General features: G+C 42.0%; 1 pseudogene; it reads right to left on the bottom strand.

The window, feature by feature from the left end:
• The window catches only part of LOC106839867 (protocadherin-8-like), a 31,684-nt pseudogene extending 7,413 nt beyond the window's left edge, over positions 1 to 24,271 (bottom strand).
• Between the last annotated feature and the right edge of the window lie 714 nt (positions 24,272 to 24,985).

Here is a 24,985-nt window from a genome sequence, read left to right as displayed (position 1 = left end):
ACTTCTAATATATGGACACAAAAATACTGAAAGCAAAAAAATGAAAACAGATATCCCATATAAACACTAAACAAAAGAAAACTGCACACTGTACTGACAGCAGGCAAAATCGATTCTAAGAAATAGGATTACTAGAGCACAACAACGTGAATGTGCTAATACTATTGAACCGCACGCTTAAAAATGGTTAAGATGGTCAATTTTATGTTCTGTGTTTTTTACAACAGTTAAAAATTTTTTAAATTAAAAAAAGGAAACAGTGCTAGAATAAACTGGGATTTTATAATGATAAAAGGGTCAATCCATAAGGAAGGTAAAACAATTCCAAGTTTGCATCAAAATATATAAAGCAGAAACACACAAACATCCTTATGATAAATATACAGTCATATGTCACTTAACAGTGGAGATACATCCTGAGAAATATGTTGTTAGGCGATTTAAGCATTGTGCAAACATCACAGAGTGTACTTACACAAACCTATATGGTATAGCCTCCTACACACCTAGGCTATCTGGTTCTAATCTTACGAGACCACTTTCATCTATGTGGTCCATCGTTGACTGAAACATCGTTATGCGGCACGTGACTGTAATTGAGTGTCATAACTCTGCCTCTTATAATGTTCTCCCCATGTTGACCTCTGGAATAAACCCAAAGCCTAGTTCTATAAAAGCAGGTCCTTGGGAAGGCAGAGTAATTAATTTCAGGTATGCAGGTCCATAATGGCTTGGCTTGATCCACAGATACATTTTAGGGTATCTAGAAAGAATACACAGCCTGCATATCCATCAGATAATCAAAATCCCCTAAAAGAAGAAAAGTAAATGTTAGAATGAATTGCATCCAGCTTGCCAGGTAGCTTGACATATAAGCTGTTGTTGTTGTTGCTGTTGTTGACACTGGACCATTTGAAACCCAACTGGCCATGATCCAAGACGAGACTTAGTCACTGGGGGTGCACTGTGTTTAATGATTTATGTGTGAAAAACTGTGCTTAATGGCTCACAGTTTATGTGTAACTGTGCTTGGTGATATATGTGTGAAACACTTTGTTTAATGGTGCGTAGTACATTCGCTACTGTGTTTATTGATATATATCTGAAACACTACCAGATCCAAAGAGTGTGACTGTTGGCTTTATCAAAAACGCAGAAAGGCGTGGTGAAAAATGTGTGGGCTTTCAAACCAAATATACATGGATTAAAACCCAAGTTTGACAATTTTATAACTTTTATCCTAGGTAAGTCACTTAACTTATTGAGTATGTTTCCTTATCTTAAAACAGGATAATAACGTCTCCTTTCTGATGTCTGCAAGGATTAGAGATAAAGGACATAAACCATCAGGCCTGTGGCTGGCACACAAGAGAACATTCACAGCCCAAAGTCACTTCTCCCTGTGGAAGATGTCAAGGCTTCCAAGCCAAGTTCACCCCATCCAACTTCAAGCATATTCCTAACACAAACTCCACAGGCCTTCAGCACAAGTTTTTCTCCACAGAAATGAATTAATGCCTAGGTTTTTGCAACACAAACAACAGACTTAAAACATACTGACATTCAAAGAGTGACTTAGCTATTTATGACATCATTTAAATTTTCCTTTATCCTTTGCTGAAGAAGTAATAAAACCTGACTCTTCTTTTCACCCAGAATTAGTCAAGAAAGAAGTGTGATTTTTGCCTTCGGCATGCTCATATAGCTTTTAAAATAAAACTTAGATATAAAAGCGTGCTAAATCGATTAAATGAAATTTTCATTTACATAACACTTTCCTCTGATAAGTCATCTGATTATTTAACAAGCACTTCCTGAAAGTCTACTGGTGTCAAAGAAGATGCTCGCTAAGGCCCTATAGAGAGGGGGAAGGAAAAAGTTGCCCTGCTTTCACTTTAAATAGGCTGCATAAAGACAAAACTTTTGATACCCCCTAACTTTACTAGATCTTAAGTGTAAAAAGAAAAGGGGGAAGGAAGTATGAGTAAAATAAGATCATAGTGTATGTTTTCCTTTTTCCAAACCACCCCAAGCCAAGCCCCTACAAAACTTAGGGTGAGAAGTTATCTCAACCATCAAGGACAACCGTCTCCACTATCAGTGCCAGTGTGAAGTCCCTCATCTTTCCGGGCTGCTGTGGACTCATGTGTTTGAGGGGATCTCACCAGGCAAAGAGCATATGGCTACAGAACAGAACTCTTCTGACAGACATCTGGCCCCCAACTGTCCCCAAGCTCAGCTGTCTCCTTCCCCTCAGCCCAGAGCAGGCATGTAGGAAGAAGGAAAGCTCTGTAAACAGGGCTCCAATCAGATGTGGACAAGCTTTAGGGATGATAGAACATATATTTTTACGACCTTTTTCTCATAAAGTAATCCTAGTAACTAAAATTACTAGCCCTCAGTCTATGAAACATTTTTTCATTAAATCCCTTCTCTTGTCTGCTTTAGAAAGCATGGGTTCTAGCTAAGATAGCTGTTTCAAAAACAACAAAAACTCATGGCATAAAACTGGATTCTTTCAATTTTCTGTATACTTATGGCTAAATGAAGTCGATAAATGTGACTTTTCTAGTCACTAATCTTGAAGCTTTTTAAAAACACAAAGTTGGACATCTAGATCAGTCATTTCCCTAGTTTTACCTTAGTCTTTCTGAGGGAATGTGGGCAATTGGTTGCATGGTATTATAAGTATGACAGTGTGAGATCCCAGAAAAAAATTAGATTAGCCATAAGGGAAGAAGTCCACATTAGGAGCAGAAAGGCAAAACTCCTATCTGTTCCCTACCCCCGTTTACTCCTGGTCTCCAGAAAAAATATTAGTAGAAACTGCAGCTCCAAACTTTGTACTGGTTGCTTAATTTATTTGACCACTTTTCTAAAACACTGGTTTGGTGAAATTGCAAAAGAAGTCAAATATTTTATATGTTTGACTTTCCTCACTCTCCTATCCAGAAAAGTGCTAATGAGTAGAAAAAAAATGAACAACATTTAGGTGGCAAAAAAAAAAGAGAGAAATAGAGAAGGAAAAGATTCAGATAATCCACAAAGCTGAACTAAATCCCAGAATTAATGAATATAAATTATGTATACATTGAGCTAGGTGAAGACTAGGGCACTAAGATATATATACAAATAAGGGCATGTTATCATTGGAGGCGTTATGAAGCTGCTCAGGTGTATAATGTGCTATCTTAACATTAGTTATTGTGCACTGAGCATTTTCAAAATACATTTTCATAGTTTCTTAGTTTACAGAGGGTTTTGTTACCTTTAGGGGGCATTATAAAAACAAGTCAAATGGCATTACCGTAACGAGAGAGAGGAGGGCAAAAGAAAGTTAAATACCTTGGGCACTTTATATTTTAAAAAATAGTTTTCTCCTACATAAAAAGCTAGAAGTTTGTGGATTACAGAAGAGGAAAATAGGCTGCAAAAGGGTTAAAGTGACCTCAAAGAATCATTGAATTGCAAGCATAACCCCTGACCAGGCCACTAACTGTTTTCCAGTGTTTTATGTAAAACTCAAAATTGAATTTGCCAACAGACATGGAAAATTAAATTCCCTTGAGAAAGTTGCAAGAGCCTACATTTTGCTACAGGAGAAATAGGACATTAATGGAAGTTGCACAATATCTGTCTTTTTTAATCAAAATCTCAACAGGGCCCTGAACAGTAGCATGCCTCAAAGGAAGCACCACTGAGAGAGGAAGAAAAGCTCTCCTTTGTGCGAGACCTGCCATGTCTATTAGGAGCATGCATGATGGATGAGCAACGCTCAGCCAGAGAACAGAACAGATGCCATCTTTGAGTGGTTGAACATGCATTTAGACTGTTCAGATGCTCCTGGTGATTCGAGGGAAAAAAACTACCAAAATGGGTTATTAAGTACTTTGATTTCTAGACCCATAGACCTAATAAAATGAAGAACAAACAAGCTAAAGGAAAGACAGTAAGGCAAGGTGGAACATGCATTGAACCCAGAAGATGTGGTCTGGCATTGAAGCTCTACCACTCACTAGTTCCGCGAATTGTGTAAGTAATTTAACCTCAATTTTCTTAGGTGTAGAAGAAAGATAACGTTACCTACTTCACAGGATTGCAGTGAGTATCACTGTACATGTGAAGAGCTAGGTTGCTATGAGTTATTACATCATCATGGGTGATGTAGACATTTAATGAGGAAACACTGTGGTATGTCCAATGCAGGGATCACGGTGGCACATTGCCTGGGGAGGCCTCAGGGACTTGCATTCCCTATCTTTATCAATTTATCATAATACAGGGTCCAGCCCTTAGATAGGCAGACTCAAATCCCTGATTTTTCGGCACTATGAAACTAGATCCTTTTCTGAATAGCAGAATCACTTCAACCAACCTCATGGTACTGGTGTATACAAGCAAAATGGCAATTTAATTAATTTACAGTGAAAATTCTAATTTGCACAAGAACAGAATGCATGTTTCTATAAGCCCAGCCCATTCTCTCCCTGAAAACAGACGTACATGGATAACCAAGTCATAGGCAGAAGGAGGAAGGTTGCTGGGGACAAGGACTCAGGTGAGTAGGTAATCGGCACATTGCAGCCATCCATCTCTCTGAAGGCCCTCAGGTGTACTCTGGCCTCAGGGCTACATGAGACGTGGGCTTGCCTCCTGGGATCCTGACTTGGGCTTATTGTCTATGTGCCTGTCTCATCTCCTTTTTAGGGGAGGCTGACCGTTGAGACTGGGGCAGGGGATTCAAGCAGTAAGGTATCAGGAGATAAAACTGAAAAGTAAGCATGGGCTAGAACATAGTCCTTTTATAAAAAATGTCTACCAAAATATCTATGAATGTCTGTGAAAGCCTTCTGGGCCTCAAGTGGAAGAAGTTCTATAGGTTTTCCTGGCTTCAGGTTAAAAGGAAAATGCCTTTCAGGTTGCATCCTTTCTGGAAGACTTGCTCCCATTATTTAGAAACGGCTCTCTGTCGATCACCTCCCCAGCTACAGCGGCCTGAGCTAGAGTCTGATCCTTTACCATTTCATTATTTACCACTTCACGCCTCTTGCAGGGTGTTACAACAGCTGCCTGGGCTAACAGGCGTCCATGGGGTGCAGAACAGGTGGCCTACAGGCTCAATTAAAAGGCACATTAACATTCGCCAAAGTACGTAAAAGTGAGATGCTAAGTTTCTGTGAGTTTTCTGAAGTATTCTTGAACTAAAGAACCAGTACATTTATTATGACTGGACTCTGACCTTTCCATTTAAATATCCTCACATGCCTGTTAAGTTCACTGCTGGCTTGAAAGATAGCCAAAAGACAAAATGACCAACTGATCTAACTTTACAGCAACCACTGTTTCTACTAAAGGTTTCTACTAAAAATGTCTCTACTAAAGGTTTTTTTTTTTTTATTGAGTTCATAAGAGTTTACATCACTATGAAGTTTCAATCATACATTATTTCTTGTTCATTCCCATATAGGTGCTCCCCTTCACCCCCTGTGCCCACTCCCCACCCCCCTGTGCCTGGTAACCACTGAACTGTTCTCTTTGTCCGTGTGCTTGTTTATCTTCTATATATGAGTGAAGTCATATGGTGTTTCTCTTTCTCAGTCTGGTTTACCTCACTTCACGTAATAACCTCCAGGTCCATCCATGTTGTTGCAAATGGGATGATTTTGTCTTTTTCTATGGCTGAGTAGTATTCCATTTTATATATATACCACATCTTCTTTATCCAAGAGTCAGTTGATGGGCGCTTGGATTGTTTCCATGTCTTGGCTATTGTGAATAGTGCTGCAATGAACACAGGGGTACACAGCTCACTTTGTATTGTTTATTTCAAGTTGTTTGGGTAGATACCCAGTAGTGGGATAGCTGGGTCATATGGTAGTTCTATTTTTAGTTTTTTGAGGAATCTCCATACTCCACACACCAGCAGTGTGTGATGGCTCCCTTTTTTCCACACCCTCTTCACCATTTTTTATTTTTAGTCTTAGTGATTATAGCCATTTTAACAGGTGTAAGGTGGTTTCTTAGTTTAATTTTGATTTGCATTTCCCTGGTGATTAGTGATGTTGAACATCTTTTCATGTGCTTATTGGCCATCTGTATATCTTCTTTAGAAAACTGTCTGTTCATATCCTCCGCCCATTTTTTGATCAGGCTGTTTGATTTTTTGTTGTTCAGTTGTGTGAGTTCTTTACATATTATGGAGATTAACCCCTTGTCGGATATACGATTTGCAAATATTTTCTCCCAATTGGTGGGTTGTCTTTCTGTTTTGATCCTAGTTTCTTTTGCTTTGCAGACGCTCTTTAATCTGATGAAGTCCCACTTCTTTATTTTTTTCTTTTGTTTCCCTTGTCTGAGAAGACATGGTATTAGAAAAGATCCTTTTAAGTTGGATGTCACAGAGTGTGCTACCCCTATTTTCTTCCAGAAGTTTTACAGTTTCAGGACTTATCTTCAAATCTTTGATCCATTTTGAGTTTATTTTTGTGTGTGGCATGAGATAATGGTCTACTTTAATTCTTTTGCAAGTGGTTGTCCAGATTTCCCAACACCATTTGTTGAAGAGACTATCTTTTCTCCATTGTATGTTGTTAGCACCTTTGTCGAAGATTGGTGTCCGTAGATGTGCAGTTTTATTTCTGGGCTTTCAGTTCTGTTCCATTGGTCTGTGTGCCTGTTTTTGTACCGGTACCATGCTGTTTTGATCACTATGACTTTATAGCACATTTTGAAGTCAAGCATGCCACCAACTTTGTTCTTTTTTCTCAAGATTGCTTTAGTAATTGAGGGTCTTTGGTTGCCCCATATGAATTTTAGGATTCTTTGTTCTATTTCTGTAAAGAATGTCATTGGGATTCTGATTGGGATTGCATTGAATCTGTAGATTGCTTTGGGTAGTATGGACATTTTAACTATGTTTATTCTTCCAATCCATGTGCACGAAATCTCTTTCCATCTTTTTATGTCATCATCTATTTCTTTCAAAAATGTCTCATAGTTTTCATTGTATAAATCCTTCATGTCCTTGGATAAATCTATTCCTAGATATTTTACTCTTTTTGTTGGCATTGTAAATGGAATTGTATTTTTGAGTTCTCTTTCTGTAAGTTTGTTATCGGAGTATAGAAATGCAACTGATTTTTGTAAGTTGATTTTGTACCCTGCAACTTTACTGTAGTTGTTGATTATTTCTAATAGTTTTTCAATGGATTCTTTAGGGTTTTCTATATATAAGCTCATGTCATCTGCAAACAGCAAGAGTTTCACTTCTTCATTTCCTATTTGGATTCCTTTTATTCGTTTCTCTTGGCTAATTGCTCTGGCCAAAACCTCCAGTACTATGTTGAATAAGAGTGGTGATAGTGGGTACCCTTGTCTTGTTCCAGTTCTCAGAGGGATGGTGTTCAGTTTTTCCCCACTGTGTATGATGTTGGCTGTGGGTTTGTCATACATGGCCTTTATTATGCTGAGGTAATTTCCTTCTGTCCCCATTTTGTTAAGAGTTTTTTATCATAAATGGCTGTTGGATCTTGTCAAATGCTTTCTCTGCATCTATTGAGATGGTCATGTGGTTTTTATTTCTCATTTTGTTAATGTGGTGTATCACATTGATTTATTTGTGCATGTTGAACCATCCTTGTGTCCCTGGTATAAATCCCACTTGATCATGATATATGATCTTTTTGATATGTTGTTGTATTAGGATTGCCAATATTTTATGAGGATTTTTGCATCTATGTTCATCAGCGATATTTGCCTATAGTTTTCCTTTTTTGTGCTATCCTTGTCAAGCTTTGGTATCAGAGTGATGTTGGCCTCATAGAACGTGTTAGGAAGTGTTCTATCTTCCCTAATTTTTTGGAATAGCTTGAGAAGGATAAGTATTAAATCTTCTTTGAAAGTGTGGTAGAATTCTCCAGGGAAGCTGTCTCATCCTGGGCTTTCATTTTTGGGGATGTTTTCGATTACTGTTTCAATCTCTTTACTTGTGATTGGTCTATTCAGATTGTCTATTTCTTCTGGATTCAGCTTTGGGAGGTTGTAAGAGTCTAAGAGTTTATCCATTTATTCTAGATTGTCCATTTTGTTGGCATATAGTTTTTCGTAGTATTCTCTTATAATCGTTTGTATTTCTGTGGTATCCATTGTAATTTCTCCTCTTTAATTTCTAATTTTATTTATCTGAGCTTTCTCTCTTTTTTCTTTGTAAGTCTGGTTGGGGTTTGTCAATTTTGTCAATCTTCTCAAAGAACCAACTCTTTGTTTCATTGATCCTTTCTACTGGCTTTTTTTTCAGTAGCATTTATTTCTGCACTGATTTTTATTATTTCTCTCCTTCTGCTGATTTTGGGCTTCGTTTGTTCTTTTTCTAATTCAATTATGTGTAGTTTGAGATTACTTATTTGGGATTTTTCTTATTTGTTAAAGTGAGCTTGTATCACAATGAATTGCCCTCTTTGTACCACTTTTGCTGCATCTTATAGGAGTTGGTATGGTATGTTTTCATTTTTATCTGTCTCCTGATATTTTCTGATTTCTCCTTTAGTTTCTTCAATGATCCATTAGTTGTTCAATAGCATGTAGTTTAGTCTCCACATCTTTGCCCCTTTCTCAGCTTTTTTCTTGTAATTAATTTTAGCTTCATAGCATTGTGATCAGAAAAGATGCTTGTTATTATTTCAATCTACTTAAATTTATTGAGGCTTGCCTTGTCTCTCAACATATGTCTATCCTTGAGAATGTTCCATGTGCACCTGAGAAGAATGTGTATTCTGTTGGTTTTGGATGGAGTGTTCTATATGTACCTATTAAGTGCACTGGTCTAGCTTTTCATTTAATTCCACTATTTCCTTCTTGACTTTCTGTCTAGATGACCTATTCACTGATGTGAGTGGAGTGTTGAGGTTTCCTACTGTTATTGTGTTATAATTAATATCTTCTTTTAGGTTTGTTAAATAGTTGCTTTATGTGCTTTGGTGTTCATGTTGGGTGCATGGACATTTATAAGCATTATGTCTTCTTGATGGAGTGTCCCTTTGATCATTATATACTTCCCCTCTTTGTCTCTCATTACCTGCTTTATCTTGAACTCTACTTTGTCTAATATAAGTATTGCAACACCTGCTTTCTTTTGTTTGCCATTAGCTTGGAGTACCATCTTCCATCCCTTCACTCTGAGCCTGTGTTTGTTGTTGGAGCTGAGATGTATTTCCTGGAGGCAGCATGTTGTTGGGTCTCATTCTTTAACCCATCTTGCCACTGTGTCTTTTGATTGGAGAATTCAGTCCATTTACATCTAGGGTGATTATTGATATATGAGGGCTTAATGCTGCCATTTTATCACTCGTTTTCCGGTTCTTCTACATTTCCTTTGTTTCTCGTCCCAAGTGTTTCAGTCTACCAATTGAGTTATGTAGTTTTTATGTTGGGATTCTTTATTTTCTCCTTATTTATTAATTGTGTCTCTGTTCTGCTTTTTTGTTTAGTGGTTATCATGAGGTTTGTATGCAAAATCTCATAGATAAGATAGTCCCTTTTCTGATGGCCTCTTATTTCCTTAGACTAAACCAATTCAGTCCCCCTCCTCTTCTCCACCTATGCTGTTTTTGTCACATCTTATTCCATCTAGTATTATGAGTTTGTGGTTAAAACGACCAGATGATCTTTGTTTTTGGTGTTTTCCTTCCATTTATCCTTAATGGTACACTTGAGTATTTGCTAACCTGTTCTGATGCATAGCTATAATTTTCTGATTTTGTCTACCTATTTATCTACTTACTCCAGGCTTTGTAACCCCTTTCTCTCTTTTTTTTTCAGGTATGAGGCCCTTCTTGAGGATTTCCTGTAGGGTGGGTCTTGTGGCTATGAACTCCCTAAGTTTTTGTTTATCTAGGTAAGCTTTTATTTCCCCATTATATCTGAAGGATATTTTTGCTAGATAGAGTATTCTTGGCTGAAAGTTTCTGTCCTTCAATGATTTGAATATGTCATTCTAGTCTATCCTAGCCTGTAAGTTTTCTGCAGAGAAATCTGCTGAAAGCTTGATAGGGGTCCCTTTGTAGGTTACTTTCTTCTACCTTGCTGCCCTTGGTATTTTTTCTTTGTCATTCATTTTTGCCAATTTCACTACTATATGCCCTGCAGTAGGTCTTTTTACATTGACATATTTAGGAGATCTGATAGTCTTTTTCATGTGGATTTCCATCTCCTTTCCCAGGTTTGGGAAGGTCTCTGCCATTATTTCTTTGAACAAGCTTTCTGTTCCATTCTCCTTCTCTTCTCCCTCTTGAATACCTATAATTTTTATGTTGCATTTCCTGATTGAGTCAGATATTTCTCAGAGACTTTCTTCATTTCTTTTTAGTCTTAGTTCTCTCTCCTCCTCTCTCTGGAGCATTTCAATATGTCTAACTTCAATTATGCTGATTACCTCCTATTAAGGATTACCTCCTATCAAGGATGATATTCACTTGAGCATTCAGGGAATCCATATTTTGTTTTCTCTCATCCATTGTGTCTTTCATCTCCAAAATTTCTGATTGGTTCTTCTTTATAGTTTCAATCTCTTTTGTGAAGTAGCTCCTGAACTCATTGAATAGTTCCTCTACATTCTATTTCAACTCATTGAGTTATTTGATGATAGCTATTTTGAATTCTCTGTCATCTAGTTTACATATTTCCATGTCTTCAGGACTTATTTCTGGGTAGTTGTCATTTTCCTTCTGGTCTGGAGATTTAATATAATTTTTGATACTGCTAGAAGGTGTGGCTCTGTTTTTGCACATCGTGGTATTATTGGTCAGAGTTACCACCTATCACCACTGGGTGGCATTCAAGAGCTGCATATTCTGAGCCTTCTGCGTTCCACTGGGATCCCAGGTGCTGGAACCAGCGCTGGGTGGGTGTAGGAAGGGGCACTTTCTTCTGCATGCTCTTGGAGTTTTCTCGCTCTGTCCTTACTATCTGCTCTCCTGGGGTGTTGGCTTGATGAAATCATCCCCCTCAATAGCGTTCACCCAATAGGGGGCTTTCCCCTAGGCTGTGAGGGACCTTGAAGAGATTTGATATTCCCACAAATGGGCACCCCCCTCCATCCTTCCTTCCCTCTCAAAGGCCACAGGCAATCCCTGGGTCTCAGTCTTTGGGGAGGGAGCAATGCTTTTCCTTACCCCATTCCACTTCCTCCAAGGGGAGCTCCAGCACCTCCACCTCCTTATGTATGGCTGCATGGGTCTCTCAGATGACTTCTGTGTTGTGCGGATGTTCTCTGTTGGAATATGAATGTCTTTTTTATTGTATTGTGGAGAGGAGGGATCACCAGGAGAGCTCACTTCTCCATGATGCTGACATCATTCTCTTCAACTTCACTTTGCTCCCCTCCTGCAGTTCCAGTTCTGTGGTCTCTCCATCAGCAGATTCTTCTACTGCCTCTGTTTTCTTTTTTTGAGTCAGAGGCTCATACCACTGTCAAAAATATTGTAATGCCCAGGGGACTTTAACCATTATTCTCCACCTATTTGAGAAGTTAGTTTAAAAAAATAATAATAGCTAACCAAAAGAGATGGAAAAAATACTAATTGCACCAAACAGAAAGAAATAAAGAGAAAAATGTAGGAATATTTGGAATAAGAAACTACATCAATTTAAACAACTCCAGGAGAGAATGAAAAATGTCTCTGATGATAATAATAAGCATTTATTAAGTGATCACTAAAATGCAAAGCATTGCTCTATGCATTTTATATGTACTCTCATTTAGCTATCTTGACAAAATCCCTATGAAGCAGGTACTATTATCCCCATTTTGGTGAGGCAATCAAAAACAAAGAGGTTACAGTACTTCTTCTGAGAAAGAAGACATTATTTTCACTGTTACTTGAGGCCACTTTTTACATGAATTGCAGTATTTGAGTACAGTGCAAGATTGCACATTCTGTGTAAGGCCAGGTCAGAAGGCATCACAACTTGTCAAATAGTAAACAAATCCTGTATGACCAAGGCAGCATGTATTACTCTTTAAGAAAATCTGGTACACTGTGGAAACTGTTCTGTAATGCACAGGTCAAGTCATTCCCTTAAAATGTAATGCTGCGTTGTCAAGAATTCAAGAAAGCTTGCAAGAATTCAGTTAGCCTACAAAGTCAGTTTTAGCCCAATCTTCCAACACCACATTACAAAAGGGCTCCTCTGTACAACACCCAACAATAAGAATCAATGGACATTAAATTAAGATGAGTAAGAGTCTGAAAGTGGGTGATAGAACAGACAGCTGGCTGAGGTCTTTCCTCCCACTACAGTTAAATGTTTCATCTTCCACAAGCAAGTGAATGACTAGCCCACACCTAATTAAACTGCACAGTGATTGTGCTACCTGTAAAGAATGACAGACATATGGCCTCACCAGCAGTAAGCCATAGAAATCAATAGCTGACATTTACTCGATGAAATACAAATTGAGATTAGCTAGCTTCACTTTTTATTCGGCAAATTCGAGTCTGCAATCAATTCCTGAGCAAGTGTAGACTATGGAAATTGGTTTTAAATTGATTTGTTTCTTCCTTAGCTAATTACCGTATATGAGTAAATGAACAGTCAATTGCTAACTGTACTCTTACTGTATACACTTCAATGAGTAAAAGAAGTCTGTCAAAGATGGATATTATTGTGATCTTTTCAAAGAGAAGCTACTAAGTGTTCCACACACATTGTAATACATCAGCTACTTAATGATAATTTAAAAGACTGCCTTATTTGTTGAACAAATATAAAACTCCCCCTGCTGTTATTAGTTAAGCTTATAGAAAGTTCTCAATTATATCAAGAACCTGCTTAGAAAAATAGAGCTTAGCAGAGTGTCTAGCCCACACAGAGCCCTTAGTCAATGTTAGCTGTTATTGATGTAGTGGGTGTTGCACAATGGGTAACAGTAGAGTCAGAAAATTCAAGGATCAAATCCTAGATCCATCACCATTTGACCCAGCAACTCTACTCTTGGGTATACAGCTAACAGTAATGAGGGTTTATGCCCACCAAAAAATGTGTAAACGAATTCACTATTCACAAGAGCCAAAAACTTACAATCACCCCAATGTCTATCAAGGGTAAAATGAATAAACAAATTGTGGCAAATTCATAAATGAAATACTACCCAGCAGCAAGAAAGGACAAACTGCTAGTACACAGCATGGATGAAGCTCATAGACATAATGTTGAGCCAGGCACCCAAGAGGATACACTGTGTGATCCTATTTAAATGAAGTTCAGGTATAGGAAAAAGTAATAGACGGTGAAAGAGGTCTGAATAGTGGTTACTTTGGGAAGAGTTATTGCCTAGGAAGGCGCATGAAGAAGCCTTCTAGGGAGCTGGAAATGTTCTATACCTTAATCTGGGTGATGGTTACCTGGGTGCGTATGTATAAAATTTTGTCCAGCTGTAAACCTAAAGTTCATGCACTTTAATATCTTATCACAATTCCTTGACTTATTGTATGAACTCAGACAAATTATCCTCTCTAAACCTCCATTTCCTCATCCATAGAATGGGGATGATAATATAACTACCTCCTAGGATGGTTACGAGGCATAAATACAATAATTCATCTAAAACATTTGGCACAGAGCCTTTACACCTTGAGTGTTTGATAAATATTGTCCATTATTATTTCTCACTGAGAATTCAGTCATAAAAAGGCAGGATTCAGGAGTTACAAACTGCTTGAGAAATCATAATTAAAGTAGAAGCTAACATCATAAATACACGTGCACCTGGTTTTAAGAAAAACAAATACATCTAATCCTACATTCATAAATTTGAGGGAAAGTTTTAACTTCTTGGGTTCTAAATAATGTTTTCCACAGAATTCAATGACTTAACAAATTACTCTAATGAAGTTGAAATACTATTCAATGTGACCCAAAAGATAGGTGTACGTCTTACTTTTAAGGTATGTCTTATGTATAGCTAGGTATGTTCATATTTGCTGCAGCCTCTCTGAGGCCTAGACCACCTGTTCTGAAGAGTTGACACTTGGGACAGCATCTTGACTCTAAAGGTACTACAGGGGTCTGGAAACCAATTTCTACAGCAGTGATTTTTCTATAGGAGGCCAGCGGCCAAAGGAGTCAGAAGTACACCTGCTTGCCTGAGCATGGCTAAAGTATGATTACTGCTGAATTATTTCTCAGGAGAGTTTAAGAGTAAGAGTAAGTTGGTTTTATCATGACAGTTGCTGCAAAATCTCTAAGGTTATAGGACTGAATATGAGGACTACAAATTTAAGATGCTAGCTAGAAGAGCAGAAGAGCCTTTAGAAATTCCCCAGGCCTGCAGAAAAACTTGTACTATTGGGAATTCTTGTCTTTAGACACTTTTCAAATATTTCATAATAAATAATATAATGTGTCAATCCATTTTGAAATACTTGTATAAACCAATAAAAGACTAACTGTCATGAACCAGGGAAATGTGGAGAACAGATAAGAATACACAGTCCCCCATATATATGCTGAGCAAGGATGGTGGGTCACTTGTTGTCCTAAACACCCCCAACCCAAGGGGGTGGTCCTCGAGCCTGCCCCTTCTAGATCGGTGCTATCTCATTAGAACTATGAGGATGGAAATGTCTTATAGCTGTTCTGTCCAATACCATAGGTACTAACCATGTGTGGCAACTGAGCAACTAAAATTTGGCTAATGTGATCAAGGAACTGAATTTTTCATCATATTGAATTTTAATTCATTTAACTTTTGGCAGCCACATGCAGCTAGTGGTTCTTGTATTGGGCGGACCATTTTTGCCCGTCAGATCACAATGACACCAGACTCTTTCAGTTTGGGAGACTCTAGTGTCCTGCATTTGCAGACTCCATTCTACCCACAGTTTGAACCAATCTTGAAAAAAACAAGACACAATGCAGATGCTTCTATCCCATCACCCAGGCTTGCTGCCCCCAGATCTGACTAGCCACAGATGAAGTCCAGCAGCTCACGTACTCTGCAAGTCACCACATTTTGGGTCCAACCATTTTTCTGCCCAGTCTTCTGCCTCAGTTTCCACCTAGCCTCCTGCTCACAGCTAGGAGAGGAGTCCTGCTGGGAATCTAACCCGGACAACTGAAGCCTTATGACTCTCTCTAGCTCATGCCATCCCCGCAACCCAGCCTCTGACTGAGCTGCTGCTGTGAATGGGCTGAGTGCCCAAAAGCACATCACCAGCCACCTCCATTTGACTTTCAGCCATTGCCAGAATCTGCCGCTGCTTTACCATTAAGCACCCAGAAACTCTCTCAGATGTCAAGCTAGAGAAATGATTTGAGTTCCCCCACCCCAGTGGTGCTTGTCCACAGCTTCCTCTTTCTCCCCACTGGGCCTGTGGTTACAGTTGGGGCCCAGATTCTTAATCCAGCCTAAAATTATTCAAACTTAAATTATGTTCCCAGTAGAATTGCAAACACTCAAACATAAACAAACAGCTAGATTGACTATTTTACTTACATTCATAAATGATACTAGAACATAAAATATATGTTCACTTAATATATTTGGGGCAATAAAGGCTACAGCTAAGACTCTTTGGCAAAATATCCTGGATTATATAAAATTATCGTGTGCTCTGACATTGACTGGTGACATAATTTAGGGAGATGTCTATCAAAACTACGAGGCTTGTGTACGCAACTTGGCTTATAAATACTTGACAGAAACATAAATGTGTATATTCCCCAAACATAACTGTCTATATGAGTTGCAGCATTTCCAAAGGAAGTGGCTCTTTCTGAGGTGTGTGAAGGTGATCCATGCACTGAAGGATGATTTAATTCATTACTCTGTCTGAGAAGGGGGGGAGGCGGCATTGGTGGCCTGCAGCTTTGAACTCTGTCATCTACCCTTGGCAGCCCTTCACTTTGGGAGGCATAGACTTGAAAATAACATCCTTTGAGTTCTGAGTGTTCTGGTTGGAAATTCATATTTCTCAGCTGGGAAACGTGAGGGCAAAGGGGGCTTGAAGAAAGTGCTATCCTGTAGCTATTTTCCTGATGTGATGAAAGATCCTGGCTGCTCTGAGATTCCTGGATTAATCTTTCAAGATCCTTAAATGGTTTTTGTTCTGAATAATCTGAAACAACGTGGAAATAAAATGCAATAGTTTAAAATATTAAAAACTGTCCGACTGCTGTGTAGCTATATACTTAAAAATGCGAGGAACATTCAGTTGTTCAGGGACTGGTTTTCTAGCCGTTTCTTTCTTTCTTCTTCCTCTGGATTTTCTACCAATGACTTGTACCTCCACCTGCTGGTGCACTGAGGAAATGAAGTGGAAATAAAATTCAAGCAAGTAAATTAAACGATTTGCTGGACTCTCTGATACAGGTTTGGTGGGAGGAATGGTTAAAATTAGAATCTAAAATGAAGTTTCTGAAGATTATCGATGTATTTATTAATGCATTCACTCTGTGTGTTAACTATTAATAGTGAGATGCAAAAATAATAAAAATGCCTTCACTAAACTTCTCATTTCCAGCTGTCAACATCTAATTCAATCATCTTGCCATCGCTCACGTCATCCTCTCAATAATCCTACTAAAAGTTTTACAAGAAAATGCAGCAGAAAGTTGGAGTATAAACCAAACCATAAATCAGACCATTTCATTCAAAGTCAAAGACAGAAACACCCTCAGGAATGTAAATCGGTCCTAAATCTTTAGAAGACCCATAAAATAAGTGTTTAAAAACCTACTGAAAATACGCCACAGCAGAACACTAAAAGCATAGACACCAGAGCTAGACTCCTGGAGGCAGAAACCCAACTCTACCCTTACAGCTGATGGTCTTGATCAAATTACTCTGAGAACTCTATGCCTCAGTTTCCCCATTTGTGAAATGGGGTTAAATGACAGTACCTACCTACTAGCATTATTAGGAGGACTTAGTGAGTTAATATTTGTAAAACACCTAGAACAGTTCCTGGCACATAGTAAGTGCTGGGTAAATGTTTAATAATTAAATATAATGTAGCTGTTGACTATAGGTAGGACGAAATGTTGTCAATGTCATTACCAAGAAACTCCATCCTCTCAGGTTGAATGCATTGTCTTGATCAGTCTTGTTTGTCCCGGCAGTACCTTGAGCTATCACGTATTCAGAGAGCCTGCCTGTTAAGAGGAAGAGGAAATTGAGTTAAGGCAAGAAGAAGCTGGTTCTTCTCTGACTACAGAATCAACAGGAGGAGTCCCACGAATTTGATTTTTTTGAAAAAGCTAATTTAACATTAAATGATCCATAAAGATAAATTTACCGTAAAATCAACTGTTAAGATGACAGCCAAATTTTCCAAAAAGTAAAGCGGCACAATGGAACTTCTAAAAACACCAACCCAATTTTACCCTAATGTAAAATGCGATATTATCATAACATAGTCATAGAGTTGCAATGTATCTGCTGGTTAGACCACATCACCATTCATCCTTTCAGTAAACTTTTTAATATACATTTGATGCTGGTGATTCACCCTAGAACAGGGAAAAAATAATACACAGATATAAAACCCTATCAGGCAATGACAAATGCTATGAAGGAAAATAAAGCAGGATGGAGAGTGACAGAGGGACAGGCAATCTGAGGTATGGAAGACCTCTTTGAGCAGATGGACATTTGAGCCAAGGCCTAAATGAAAGCAGGAAGGAAACAACACAGATGTCTCAAGAAAGAGTTTACCAGGCAGAGGGAGCAGCAAGACCCTGAGATCTGAGATGGAGCTATGCTTGATGTATTCAAAATCAAGAAAGCCAATAAAAGGACCTACGTTATCAAGGGGAAGAGTGGTAAGAACTTAGGTGGGAGAAGCAGCTAGGGGCCAGATAATGTAGGATTTTATGGGCCTTGTCTGGCTGGTTTACAAACATGGCCCCAAAATTCTTTAATAATTTTCCACCATAGAGGTAGGGTCCTTGTCCCCTCCCTTTGAATCTGGGTGGGCTTAAGACTGTTTGGACCAGAAATGACTGGGTCATAAAAGAGCATATGATTTCTCTCTTGTTTGGTAGAACATTCATGTTTGCAACCTGGAGCACGTGACTTTCCAGAGGCTGCCATGCTGTGAGAAAATCGAGCCAAGTGTAAAGGACACAGGTAGCCTCCCTTCCCACCCCCAAGCCAGCAGTGCTAGACTTGGAGTCATCCTAGTCCACATGCCAGACATGTGACTGAATAAGCCTTCAGATGATACCAGCCCGCAGCCATCACAGCTTCTCAGTGAAGGCCTCAGACACTGAGGCAGAAACAAGCCATCCCTGCTCTGTCCTGTCAAATTGACCCATCGAATCTGTAAGCATAACAAAATGGTTGTTTTAAGCTGCCACATTTTGGGCTAGTTGCTTACACAGCAGTAGTGGCTGGGATACCATGATACGGATTTTGGATTTCATTTTAAGTGAGAAATCTTTGGAGAGTTGAGTAATGTGACCTGACTTCTGAAACGAGAGGATCATTCCAGTTCCTGTATGGAGAGTAGATGGCAAGACAGCAAGAACAGGAGCAAAGAGGCCAGTTCTGAGGCCACTGCAGTGGGCTGAGCAAGAGAGGACAGTGCCTGGGGCAGGGTAGCAGCCACAAAGGCAGTTAATTGATTAACTGAGAATTAATTGAGAATCAATGGATTGTCTCTTTGGATTTTGAAGTAAATCCAAATTGATCATGGATTGGAATTTGTATGTGGGAAAATAAAATCAAGAATGACGTGAAAGATTTGGGCCAGAGCAAGCAATAAGTGAAACAGATGTGTCATTTACTGAGATACAAACACTAGAGAAAGAACAGGTTTGGAGAATAGAAATCAAGAGTTCAGTTTTGAACATGTGGCATGTGCAGTAAACACCCAAATGGAAATGCTGAATAGGCGAATGGATATATGAATTTGGAGGTCATGAGAGAGACTGGTTCTGTAGTACTGTGTTTGCCTCTAAGTGCCTCATTTTAGGAAAGATATTTACAAACTAGAGAATATTCAGAAGAAGAGGACCAGGATGCAGATGTTTCTAGAGTCATCTCATTTAAAAAAGAAAAAGTTGAAGGAACTAAACATAGATGGGACAAAAATATCCATTATGGTGCAGAGGCACTTGAATCAGTAGGACATACCATTGGGGCTCATCTTTGAGAGTAAGGTGTTTTCTTTGAGGGACTCAAGATCTGGTGCCCACTATCATGGAGTCTAACACAAAAATACCTCATAATTGACTATGCCTTTCCCCACAGGAGATACCCCTCCAGAACCAAACACCATTACAGAGATTTTGGCCTAAAACAAAATCTCCAGACACTACAGGAGATGGACTGAATAGTATGAGGTAGTGTTGGTGCCAGATTCTCCAAACAAAGAGAGCCAAACAAAACCACATATTCATACGTTCCCAGCAAACGGAGTCCTGGCCTATTCAAAATTTACCTAGTCATAGTCTGTTGCCTTCCAGAATCTCCACATTTGGGAAGTTACCTTTATTGCTTGTGGCACAAAATTATTTTAGTGCTAATAACCACAATATTCTGATTTTTCAGTGTTTTAATCTTTTTGCATTAACAGAGGGAGCTTAGCAGGGAGATTAAGAGCAGGAAATCTAGAGCAAGAAATCCTGGGTAAGATCTCAACTGGAACACTCTGTGCCTTGGTTTCCTACCTCATTGGATTTATTATGGGGAGTAAATAAGTCCATAACTGTAAAGTATCTAAAATACATAGAACCAACTAAATAATCAGTGGTCCAAAAACGCTAGCTCTACTCAGCAGCACGCAGCATACTCTCCTCTATGAATGCACAGCTGAGATAACTCATTTAGTTTTCTCTCGTGCATTCAGGCATAAAGTATTATGGTGACTTTGAGAGGAAGAGCTTCAAACTCACAGGTTTGAACTCACCCTCTTGCTTTGCAATGATTCAACAAGATGCTTTCCTGAAGCTCTCTCTGCTGATATCAGAACTGCTGTCCTTCAATTTACTTCTCCTTTTCCACTATCTTGCAGAATAATTCATCTGTATTTGAATGTGTACTGGAAGTGAAAAGGAAAGCATTACTCTGTTATCCATAAAAATGTACAAAACGTCAAACACATTGCTTAAAGATAATGATGAATACTCTGAAATTACCTTAAACTTGCAGCAGATTTATCCTCTTCACACAGGCATGGGGAATGAAAAGGACCCGAGACTGAACCCTATTTCAAAAGAGGGGTGAGAGCAGCAGTTAATAATATTTGACCCTTAGATACCAAAGCTGACAGCGCAGGCACAGCATGCCGCATCTGGAATGCTTCCGGAACCCAGCATTTAAGCCCTGAATCGTACTGGGATGAAGGTATTCAAACTGGACCCAGAAGGAAGTTACCAGAGGCAGAAACAGGCATAGGCCTATATGAACACGTGACCGTCTGGCCTCCTTCCACCCTCATCTGTGAAGAATATTTCTTCTCAAATAAAAAATAAAGTCCCGAAAAATTAGCCATTTGAAATCCCAAACCTGATCAGGCACTGAATTTTCATAACGCTCCAGGCATGAAGATATACTAAACGTTAATGAGGACACTAAGAGAGCTGGAGGTGCTCTACCTGAGCCTACAGGATCCCGCTCCCCTCCCGAGGCGAGAGCACAAGACATCCCACTGTCCCCAGACTGGGAAATCTCCGCAGACTAGCGCTCCTGAGCTTCTGCAGAAAGGGAAAAGGGGCGGGGTCTCCACGAAGAACCTCAGATCCGAAGCCCCCAGAGTCAGCTCCTGATGCTCTGCAACTTGGGCCAGCCAGGCCACTCCTCGAGCAGCACTCGCTCTGGCTGTGCTCATAAGGCTTCTCCTCTGCGTCCTAGCCTCACCTTGGCGGGAGCGAGTCACGGTGACGATGGCCACCAGAAGAAGGCCGAAGCCACTGATCCATCAGGACCACGGAGAGGTGAGGGCCGCTGGGAACCATCTCGCGGGTTCCCCTTCCCTCTCCCCCTCTTCCCCAACCCCACCCCCGTCTCCTCCGCCCCGCCTTGTTTGGCGGTCCAGGCGGCAGTGACACCAGCACCACTTCTTCGCCAGGTGGCGCCGAGTCCGTGGGCACTAGCAGCAATGTGGCCGTGCAAGACAGGGCCGGCTGGCCTCCGTCCAGCACCACGACGACTGCCGTCAGCGGGCGGGCAGACCGCGGGGACAGGCAGCGCTGCAGGGACAGCTCACCTGTGGCCGGGTGTAGCGCTAGAGCCCCGGGGCTACCGTCGCTGCGGAGGAGGGTGTGAAGTCAGCTCGTTGTTGGGGCCTTCGTCCACGTCCCTTGCCTGCAGTCGAGTCAGCAAGTTGCCCGGGAGTGCACCTGAGGGCAGAGGCAGCTGGGCTCAGCAACTGAAGAGTGGCGTGGTCGCCAGCTGAGGTGCGTGGTCGTTCTACTCCTCCACAGCCTGGACCCAGCCGTCGAGCAACCTTCAGCCCCAGCTGCAGCTCTGCCAGTTCCTCCTATCGTGTGCCCAGCTCCCCAGTGGAGGTATCCATCGAGACGTAAGTGGACAGGACGTCCCCAGTGAGATCCACCTGGCCGCCAGCAGCCGGTAGGTGACCTAGTCGTTGCGGTCCAAGTCAGGGTCCCGGGCGGCCACCGTGGCCAAATAGGCGCCCGGGGGGTGGGGGGTGTTGTTCCCTCGCGCAGACACTTCGTCGACCGGTCGCGTGAAGAGCCGCGCGTTGTCGTTCTCGTCGCTCAAGAGCACTATGTAGGGGCGCACGGTGCGTAGCGGGGACGCGCCGCGGTCCTCGGCCACCAGCTTCAATTTGTACTCAGCGATGCGCTCATGGTCTAGGGACGCCTCGGTCACAACCAGGTAGCTGCCGGCTTAAGCCGGCTGCAGCCGGAAGTGATCGTGCCAGTAGAGGGCGCAGCGCACCTGCCCATTGGCGCCCGAGTCCCTGTCCGAGGTGCTGACCAGCGCCACCAGGCTCGCGCGCGCCCCCCTTTCTGGCATCACTGAGGTGGCGCTGACGTCTGGCGTCTCCGTCCGCTCGACAAAGTCTCGTCCCTCGCCCCCAGAACGCCCACTCCCTCTGAGAGCAGAGGCGGTGGAGAAAGGTGAGGCAGCAGGCGGACTGGTGGTGGCCAGCGGGGTGATGGAGATGTCCGGCGCGTTGTCATTGACGTCGCGGACCCGCACGATGACCTTGCAGGTGGCGGCGCGAGGCCCGAGGCTGCGGTCCTGCCCCCGCACGTCCAGCTCGCAGGTGTCCTGGCGCTCGTAGTCCACGGGTCCAGCCAGGGTCAGGCGGCCCGAGTGCCGGTCGAGGCGGAAGAGGCGGCGCGCCTCGGGCGGGGTGCGGGCTGCGAAGGCGAACACCACGTCGCCGTTGGGGCCCTCGTCGGGGTCGGATGCGTCCAGGTCCAGCAGCAGCGAGCCGACGGGCGCGTCCTCCGCCAGCTCCACCTTGGCCACAGCGCCCTGCGGGAAGGCCGGGCTGTGGTCGTTGGCGTCCAGCACGCGCACGCTGAGGGCGGCCGTGGCAGAGCGCGGCGGGCGGCCGCCGTCCTGGGCCACCAGCTCCAGGCTGTAGGCGGCCTGGCTCTCGCGGTCCAGCTCCTGCAGCAGCACCAGGTCAGCGCACTGGACGCCGTCCGTGCGCGTCTGCAGCTGCACGCGGAAGGGGCTGTGCGGCTCGGAGAGGCACACGCTCTGCAGCCCTTTGGCGCCCACGTCCTCGTCCACCGGCACCTTCAGGGACATGCGCTTGCCCACCGCTGAGCCCTTGGACACCTCCGCCGGGACCTGGGCCCGGGGAAAGCATGGCGCGTGGTTGTTGATGTCCTTCACCTCCACCTCCACGTGCACGAGCCGGAACGCTCTTGCAAGAAGGTGGCCACGTCGAAGGCCAGCACGTACTGTGGGGCCTGGCCACACAGCCGCTCGCGGTCCAGGCCCGTGTCCTCGATGATCAGCTGACCATCGCCGTTATGCACGTGGAGGGGTAAGCTGTTGAACTCCTTCATCAGGCGGAATGGGCCTAGCCTCTCGTGCTGAGAATTAAACAGGATGTGGTCAGACAGAACACTGAAGGGGCTTCTTCCTCATAGGTGAGGAAATTGACAGTTTCGGTGCAAGACACTGACTGACACCAGCAGTAGCCACAGAAACAGCAAGGACTCTAGTCCAGCCCTGAGTAAAGTGTCAGCGGCAAATCTAAGCCTCCAGCGAGATATCTTTGTTCCCCAAAGAGAAAAAAGCCAGTAGGAGGCTCTGCACTCAGACTTCCAGCCCTCTCAAGCACTCCTGGACGTACAGCCAGGAGACTCCTGCCCTCTTAAATACATCTGATCACTAAACCTTCTCTGCTGTGTAATCGCTTTTCTCGGCCCCAGGCCTAAGTGTACCTCTTCTGAACCCTACGGGGGAGATTATACAGAGAAGAATATGCAAATACGTATCCATCCGGGCCAATCCGCAGAGTCTCCAGGCCTCTCGGTCACGTTGTTCCTCTAAAAGAGCTCACAGAAGGGCCTGGAGAGCTGAACGGTGGCCAAGGCAGTGCAGGGAGTCATTAAGACTCTTATAGAAGTTTGCACTATAAAAATGCATCCGCTTGCTTTTCCAGTGTGCTCGATTCTCACTTTGATAGGACGAGCAGAGGAACTGCAGCCTCTTTATTCCTTCCTAAGCACACTTACATATTCCTCAGACAGAGAGACAATTGCTCTTCTATAGCAATTTGCAACAAACGCATACATGCATTTTTTTACCACCCACAGTAATCTATCTACTTTGGGTTATCATTTTCTGTATTGAAAGATTCTGGGGGAACAGCTTCTCCGGAGTCTGGCAGTGTTTAATCAGGGACGAACTGTTTTCCCAAGTAATCATTACCGAATAGATTTTCCATGGCAAAGAAACCATTAATGATGAAATTTCAGCCCCTTCATCTCCTTTTCTGTCGGTAATTATTTATGCGAGAGGAATCCGTGTCAGTCAGGGAGGTTTGTCAACCACAAACCTGTGTAAGGGATAGTTAAGGGTAAGAAAAAGATTTAGGAAAATATATTGCAGCCAGTCTTGTTGGAAAATTGCTATAGACCAATTATTTTTTAAAAGCCCTCGGCTGAAGAAAACCACGGGTGGCCTGATAGGCTGAAGGCTAAAGAAGCATTAAGCCATCTGTCTAAAGCACAATAAATAGTCCTGTGTTAAGTTCCTTTTATGTGTGAAGTGTTCTAAATGCTAAACAGTCCCTCATGTTAATGATGACACTGTTCCTCGTCACAGACTCATCATCAGTGCAGAGTGTTCTTTAACCACTCATCTCAAATAAAATCAGTGAACAGGCTGAGTTATTAATATACTCAGGCTATTCTTGGCTCCTACATGATCTGTAATGTTACTGATTCCTGCAGAGACATGTCAGTAAATGACCATTTTTTCTTTCACTCTTTAGGAGTGGCATTTCTTTTAGCTCCAGGACCTATGAATCCAATTCTGAAACGGAGTCACCTTTGATGAGATCATTAATTTGCAAGGGTTTTAATTTAGTGGAGCATTTGGCAATGACTCTAATCATGAGTACCAATAACCAATATCACAGAAGTGCAGTGGGAAGCGTGTGTTGGTTTTGGTCAGGTACTCAAAGATCCAAAATGGAGAAAGTGCTTCATTTCGTTTACTTTAGATTTTTAATTTTGCCTGATGAGGCATCAGTCTGAGGAAATGAACAACTCTACTTCAGTTTAGTGAGACCAGATTTCCTGTTGAGCCAGTATCCTCAATGGCAGAAAGTTTACTTTCTTTCTTAGAACTGGGTAGCCCAAGGAAGCACCTGGTTGTTGTGCCTCTGGGTCTCAGGGAAGACAAGAGGATGTGATCCTTCTGCTCAACTTCTTGATTCCTAGATGCCCCTCAACTGAAATCTGAAAACTGATGCAGCAGATGCCTTTAAAAAGGCAGATGCTTCCATGCGTGGTAGCCAGGAGAGGGACCCATTTAACCACA

This window comes from Equus asinus, chromosome 11, assembly GCF_041296235.1.
Source record: "Equus asinus isolate D_3611 breed Donkey chromosome 11, EquAss-T2T_v2, whole genome shotgun sequence".
Taxonomy (NCBI): domain Eukaryota; kingdom Metazoa; phylum Chordata; class Mammalia; order Perissodactyla; family Equidae; genus Equus; species Equus asinus.
This window is presented reverse-complemented; position numbering and strand designations above follow the sequence as displayed.